The following is an 8,153-nucleotide window of genomic DNA, read 5'->3' on the forward strand; positions in this document are numbered from 1 at the left end:
GAGCCTGATTGGGCCCATTAGGAGCGAAAGACGATATGCTAACTGTGAGTAGCCCTCCTTCAGCTTGGCTATGCATTAACCACTGCCCCGCTCTCTATTTTGTTGAACACACGGGCTGATCGATAGCAATGAGGAGTGAAGAGAGGTGGGGAGGTGAGCAGGAGAGAAAAGAGGTCCAGGTTTACGGGAAGATAAGCAGGGATCGATAGATGGACAAGGACTGCTGCTGCGAGCAGGGAGAGGACGGAGGAATGTGAGATGCAGCGGATTCACACCCGTTCACCTCATCAAAAGTGATGGAGGGGAACCTCTCTGTGTGTGAGAGTGTGCCAGGAATCTTGGGTGAACATTTTCCCCTCTCCTGTGTGCACTGATATATATTTATGTGTGTATTATCATATTTACCATCAGCAACAGAGACCTCACGTCTGTTTACTTCAACAAAGATAATGCAATTCTCAAAGGAAGGCCATTACTAAAACGATGCTGATGTGATTATCAACCCTCAAATCCTTTCAAAATAAAGCACATCATCACAGTCTTTACTCTAAAACACACCCATACTCATCTGGCTACCATAGAGCTTCTCACGCTGAAAGAACATTTGTTTTTATCCCCTTAAATATTTAGATCCTCTCTGCTGTCCTAATATTGGGAGCTGAGATTAGAGCTGCTTATAAATTACTATTCCATTGTTCACTCACATGAAGACATCACAGTGGTCTGGATTTATCACCTCAAAAAGGAAATATCATTTAATACAAGTAACATTGCTTTCTGAATCAAGATGCAAACATTTTATACCCAACCATGGATGACAGAGCCTCAAAAGGGAACATATTCAGATCATTTTGATGCAGCCAGACAAAGCTCATGCTCAAATTATGCAGAGCTGGTTAGGTTGTAAAAATAGAAATATCTATTGTGGATTTGAGAGAAACATGTTGCCAACACAGGTGTTGTGTTTAAATACGAAGAAAAGCGGATTAACTTGAATGTCTTGCAGGCTTGGTTAAGGTGCTGTGTTTTGCACACTTTGTTGTGCAATGCTTAGTTAGTATTTCTTTTAAGATATATATATATATATATATATATATATATATATATATATATATATATATATATATATATATATATATATATATATATATATATATATATATATATATATTTTTTTTTTTTTTACAAAACTCAATAGGCAAAGGGGGCCTATTGAGAAAAGTGCCAAAGAGTTTCTTCTATGTGTTTGACCCTTGAGGCTTTATCAGTGTAACGAAACAAGAAGTGAGTTACTTTGAAATGGGTTTGTTTCGTTTTCATGAATACTGATACCATTATTGAGCTGTCTGGGTTCTTTTCCAGTTCACTGTCAATACTTCACTTGAATAACTGGTATTGCTTTTATGGCTTATTCCTTGAATTAAGAATTTTAATGCTTCAATACACAAGGTTGATGTGACAGGAAGTGGGAAAGGAGGATAGTAGAAACAGTGATGTTTCATTACTTTTGTAAATACATCAAAATTTGACCTCATGTTGTTTGGTTAGCTTGTTAGCTTTAAATCTGCAAAATTCAACTCAGATTTTTAAAGATACTTTTTTTTACCTGATCTTTACATAGCTTCACTTCTATATATTTGCCTTTTTATAATCCCCAATTTAAAGGGACTGTGAGAACTTTTTTAGTGCTCTTGAAATATTCTTTTCGCTAGATATATGCCTGATGCTGTACTTCAAATGAGATTATCAGCATCAAAACAGGTATTTCTATATGTCATTTCTCAGCTTCCCTCCCAGGTCAGAAAGAACAAGATTGATTTTCGGCAGGTTGAAGTCTACAACAAAACCACGCCGGCTGACAAGTTAAGGAGTTACAAGAGAGATTAGAGTTTTTCTCTACTAAAAACGATTTCTATGACTAATTTTGTAGTGATGGTGGACACAGGAGCCTAACTGTCTGACATACAAAAGATGAAGGAATAGAAGAAAGCTAAACAGGAGAGTGATATAGCTCGGGCTGTATCACTCTGTGCCACAGGGGCTAATCTGTTTGAGCTAATGTTTATTCCAACCCGCAGTTATTCTGCAGTGGTCTGTTCAAACGTGAGAGTCTATCAATAAAATGAAGAGTGAGGTTACGTTAGCTCTGCTTGGTAGATGACTGGCAGGACATAACCAGGATTTACTAATGTTGCACATTACGGACATGTCTCACAGCATTGGGCAGTCAGCAGAGCTAAATATAGCAGGCTACTGAACTATGGTACAAACTCATAATGTTTGCTTGTTGCATGTTTCAAACAACAGAGCTACACAAGTGTTGATAAATACCTTACCTTGTGGCGTTGTATCTGGAAAAAAGTTGTCTTGAACCAAAAACAAGACCAAATCCACGCTCATTTTCAAAACAAACACACGCCCTGTTAAGAGTTACGTCTTCAGAACAGTGTGCGTGATACTCCGGGCCAAAGGGTGGCGCTGCAGTCTAATTAAATTCTAATTAATTTCTCAGTGTTGTAGATTCACCTGGGGGCATATGAATCCTTTCGATGACACTATATCTGCTGTACATGAAACTACGCCACAAGCTGAGTTTTTCAGTTAGCTTGTTGTCACATTTCAAACAACAGCGCTACACAACTACTTTTCGTCACTTTGATTCCTACATAGAGTTTTCTTGAACACAGAAAAGTAGTGTTAAAAAGAAGATCTGCTTCTGTTTATTTGCACATGGTGCTCATGGGACACAGTGTCATCACTACTAATTGTGGCCAAAGGGTGTCACTGTCAACTCCAAGCAGATCTTCCTCACATACTTTAACATTGGATTTCTACTTTGAATGACACGACTTGGTACAAGCTTGGGATGTGCTTATGATGGCTGCTTTGAGTTGAAGAGAGAGATGACTCACTGCAGCTGCAGCAGTAAGTGAGTTTTTTTTCTGCAGCTTGATGCACATAGATGATGTGCTTGGTCATCTTGTGTTCCCTCCCTTGTAATTAAATGTTTTTGCTACATAGAATGTTAATTAAAAACTAAACAAGGCAATTGGTGTTTTTTTGCACTGGTGGTTTAATTTGGATCTCATGACTTATTTCAGGAAAACAAGCCAGAATATGACTGATTTTAGGCTTTTGGAGAATGTGGAACTAGGTCTCTAAAGCACGGGGCTGTGATTTCAATACTTTGTCTTTGAAGCACGACAGAGAGTCAGGAGCTGATTTTCAGATACATGTTAGGACATTTCTATTTCAACAGGTGAGTTAAAACTCTGAGTTCGTCTTTGATACAAACAGGTGTTGTCTGCTACAGACCACTGCTAATGTATGCAAATGTTTCCCTGTTGTTTGAGACTTTACAGCAGCTTGTGTTGTATTACACCAACCTCTCCATGCCCAGTGGTGTTAGTGCTCAATAAATACAGCAGCTCCTGCATTGTGACTGGCTGTGTATCAGGGTGTGGGTATAAGTGCAGTACATTTATTTGTGCATGCCAGACACCTGTCACTGTGCCTTGATGTACATAACCTCCGCCACCATCTCTCTTGCACTTTCCTCTCCTTCCCCATCCTCCCCCAATCGCTCTCTCCATCTCTCTCCTCACTCTGTCATCTCCCCCCTTTTTACCCCCCCCCCTTTCCCACCCTCCTTCACCCTTTTCCTCCTCAGGATCTGGATGTCTGTGATGGCACCCTGTCAGAGAAAAGCTATTTATGATCGGCAACCAATATCCTCCCCGAGATAAACACACACTGTGAGGGACACAGATAGAGAAAAAAGAAAGAGGGAGCGCACGATGCAGAATTATTAGAGAGAAGGAGGGATAACTGCATTGTGACAGTGTGTGAAAGAGAAACACGCACACACACACACACCTGCAAAAAAATATGGATTGAGGAATAAAGCAAAGCTGCCTGAGGCTGTTTTTTCACACCACTGTGTTTATCCGTGTGAAAGTGTGTGTGGCTAGGTTGTTGCTGTCGTCCTGATGTGTGTGTGTGTGTGTGTGTGTGTGTGTGTGTCTGTGTGTGTGTGTGTGTTTGTCATTGGTGGTTTTCCCTTCCCTTTCTGTGAACCTATTTTGTAGGTGGAGAGTTTGTCTTGTTTGAAGTTTCCAAAAACTATCAGTGGAACAAACTATCAGCTGCAAGTGACAGATTTTTCAGCAGCCTCTGACAACAGCAAAGCAAAGATTATACACTGCAAAACTGAAATTTAAAGTATTGTTTACGTCTGATTTTCGTAAAAAATAGTCTTATTTAGCCCCGTTTCCACCAAGCGGTTCAGTTTGGTTCATCTTGGCGCACATTTTGTTGCGTTTCCACTGGCTAATCTTGGGACAGATCCCCAAATAACCATCCCTTCTGTTGGGGTGCCAGACTAAACGGATCCAACCCTAAAAGGTGGAGCTAAAAAGACTGCAGTCTGCCAATCACCAATAAGACGAATTACTGAAGGTCTCCTGTGTTTGCTTTTTGTTTACTGTGTTGCATTTTTCTTCTTTGGATTTATTAGTGGGATAGACAATGTCACGCTGCTGTTACACATTACAGGATTCTTCAAACCTTCACACATTTAGAGAGCACACACTTGATGATAACAAAAGACAGTTTGCACAAGATCTCTCTCCCCTAAACTTATAGAATGTGGTGTGCACTCCGAGGACACCACACACTAACCGATCCTCCAGCAGAGGATCCCGCTTCAATATTCAAAATCTTGCGCAGTAATATCGGGACTTTGGTGTTAACAAATATGACGGTTGAACAGGAAAAAGCAATGATGGTTGTTTTCAGCCTCTACAATAGAAAAAAAAAACACACAAAAAGAAAACGCACAAAAAGAAAAAAGATTATGGAAAAAGTCATGGAGACGACGGGGATATGGTCTGTATGTATAAAACTGCAAGTTGGAGGTGAGTTAAGTCGCTACAAGTATTACAGATAGATTTCTTACTTCCTCTTCAGCCAGTCAGCTGAGTCAGCTATCGTCTTGATTGGCTTTGCTCCGGTACGAGTGACAATACATAAACAGGATCAGACCAACCCATACCAAACTGTACTGAACCAAATTGGACAGCTTGGCGACTTCAGACTCCAAAGAAATCATATTCACCTTACAAGTGCAGAAACATGTCATATTTCATGACATCAAAAGACAAAAGTGATGCTTCAATTATATGCATGGGGTCAAAAAAATCGGCTAATGAGGTAAGAAAAATTTAATTTTTTAGTTTCTTGTATTTAAGACGTTATTTGTATGAAAGACTTTTTCTCTGAGCTTGTAAGGTGAAGTTAGCTCATATTAAGTCTAATACAACACTTTTTAACTAAAATCAGTCATGACAACCTGCTTGGATTTCACTTTTTGCAGTGTAAGCCTTAACTCTTTATGTAACAAAAACCATCAGGGCAATTACTCAAGTTTGAGTAAAAGTACATTTTCTGTGGAACAGAATCAAAGTTGGTCATTGCAGATTTCAATAAAAGCTTTCTTTGACACAGACCTGACACAGAGTGTGAAGCTTTAATATATTTACAGCTTAGCTACAAAGACTGAAGTCTTTCAGTGCTTTGACATTTGCACCAGTGTCTAGCCAGCGCATCGATTTACGAGTTAAGACAGAAATAATCCCAATCTGCAGCTACCATCTTCCAGTGCCAAATTTAAAGACAAAGCTCTGTTGGTTGGGCTGTATGAGAAAGTAAGTAATCAATAGTAAGTGTATCAGCCTCAAGAGATCTGGCTCAGCTCGGCCTCTTTGGTGAGAAATGGATAGGAGAGCTTGGACTGAAGCTAGCAGAGGGGGTCAGTTCTAACTTGAATTTTGCTCAACCTAAAACAACTCACAGCAAAAGGCTTATGGCTAACAGAGTGTTGGTCAAAGTGTTCGCTATAGTTAGAAATTCTTTGGCACTTTGAGATCAGCGGGCCTTTCCCTTTTTTGCACTATTTGTGAACATATTCCTCCACATGCAGTGAAAACTGATCAGCTAATCCAGTATGTGATGTCCATGTTAACCTAGCTTTTGCCAAACACAGGCTCATATTGTGATTTTTGGTATATTTGCGTCTCAGTTTGAGCTAGTTTTTAACAACAGGTGCAGTAAATAATGCAGATGACAGTAGTTTATGTAATTTGGCTGAAGTGTCCTTTCTAACAGCTCACACAGTTTGTGTCTGATAATGTCAAATAACTGTCCAGACCAATAAATGCAGTTGCTCTTATGTCAAAACAGCCTGACTCAAACCCTGATGTTGTTTCAAGGTTTAAGTTGTTCCTTAGGTTAGCGACTTCCTGTGGTAGCTGACCCAACCAGAAGCAGAAGATAGCTTAACTTCTGTTCCAGTTTTCGAGATGGTTTTTCAACAAAGCAGTCCCTGTCCAGAGAGTTAGGTAAGTGCTTTTGAACTAAAAGCTCTGAAAATAAAAAAAAGCTGTTTTTCCATGAATGCAGATATAAAACCCTGACATCAAGTTCTGTGTACAATCAGTGAGTTCACTTCTCTGTGGAAAGCCCTGATAGTGATCTGTGCTTTTTTTTCTCTTTTCATTCATCGGCCTGAAGAGAAAAATCTGCCCATGACTTTGACTCACTCGGCAGATAAGGACAAGGTGTGGGCTCCCACATTCACTAAATCTGACACCCATCACCTTCAGCAGCTCTCCTAACAAGACGCTCTGAAATCCAATATCCTACCCAAATTCAGCTTTTTCTTCCAGTCTCTTTCTTCTTTTGTTTGCTTCTTTCTTATCTCCTAGCTCTTACATCTCTCTCTCTTTGTCTCGCTGCAGCATAATTTCATTCTGAGAGTACCTGAAAATACCTGTAATTTACACATCCTGTTTGTGACAACTGCCACCCCTCCCCCCTATGTTTTTTCTGTCTCCTCGTCATATCAACTTTCATTTCCTTTGATTCTTCACTGGTTTTACATCGCCCTCTCCCACCTCCATCCGTGCTCTCAGCCTTGTTTTCTTCTCATTTTCAACAACTCGTGCTGTTGGCTGAGGATGGTTTCAGAAGAAGCAGAAATACTCTGTTGTGTTTTTCTGCCCCACCCTTTGTTCTGTTTTTACTCTTACTTGCTTTTCGTCTCCTCCCTCGCACGTCTGTGTGATTTCTCCTTAATCTCCTGTTCGCTTGTTTCGCCTCTGTCCTCCTCGTGAATGTTGAATCGAGACTCCTGGCTCAGATGAAGGTCACATTGGGCTAAAGGAGAGGAAAGGAAGAAGAAGAGAGGGGTAATGAAGGACGGGGGAGGAACTTTGTGTGTGTGCACGTGTTAGATTAACAAGGCTGCTTTAATCATTGTTATGTCTTTTTCAAAGAAAAGAACACGCAGCAGATGTACAAGGATAGACTCTGCAAACACACACATACACAATCACAAACTAATTGTATAGAGCTGATTGTATGCTTACAAATTGAAGCACCATCAGAAAGTAGCATATGGAAAATCAGCCATCTATATGTAGACAGTTCAAAGGATAAAAGCTCCACAGGTGTTCAGAACTCCGTGAGAGAAAAATAAATCACTCACATGCCTGACATAGTCAGCTCTGGCTCCAAAAAAAACAAAAGTGCCTTATTTTCTTAAGAAAAAAGTTCCACACAACGTTTTGGGGACAATTTGTATTTTTTACCGTTGTATTGTTTCTCAACCTAAATGTTTATCATGACACTTAAGTATTCTGTAGTCACCTTTATACTTTGCCTAAATTCTGTCCTAGGTTTTAAAACCATAATCAAAAGAAAAACTCACAAAAACACCCCAAGGTCAGCCGTTTGATGATACATCAACCTTAAATATTGAAAAGTATCTGTATCAGCATTGGTATTGGCGATACTGGTCCTGTATTTACTTGGTATTGGATTGATACCAAAATTCCCAGTATCGCTCACCTCTAGCCAAAAAGTTTGGTTCACCAGTTAAAAAATTGCCAAAAACAGGATTGTCTGACTAAAACCCAGCCCAGTTGTTGGAATTATAAACTGGTCTTAAACTAGTTTTGAACACTGATATGACAAAGTTAATGCTGTTTTCCAGGGCTAATGTGTTGTCAAATGTTCACCAGGGAACAATCACTGAGCTGGTCTCGTGTTTTAACTACCCTGGTTTCCAGTTTGATGAATGTCTAACTTTCAAG

At 39.8% G+C, this 8,153-nt stretch overlaps 1 protein-coding gene across 1 annotated transcript in view; it reads right to left on the reverse strand.

Moving 5' to 3' along the window:
- sema4c (sema domain, immunoglobulin domain (Ig), transmembrane domain (TM) and short cytoplasmic domain, (semaphorin) 4C) overlaps positions 1-8,153 on the reverse strand; it is a 123,173-nt gene that overhangs the window by 74,092 nt on the left and 40,928 nt on the right. The window contains exon 2 of the mRNA XM_074670252.1: positions 7,089-7,215. The gene's annotated coding sequence lies outside the window, so the exon portion shown is untranslated. The remainder of the gene's footprint in view (positions 1-7,088; positions 7,216-8,153) is intronic.

This window comes from Halichoeres trimaculatus, unplaced genomic scaffold, assembly GCF_033239565.1.
Source record: "Halichoeres trimaculatus isolate MK-OKI-2021-1 unplaced genomic scaffold, fHalTri1.1 fHalTri1_scaffold_5, whole genome shotgun sequence".
Classification (NCBI taxonomy): domain Eukaryota; kingdom Metazoa; phylum Chordata; class Actinopteri; order Labriformes; family Labridae; genus Halichoeres; species Halichoeres trimaculatus.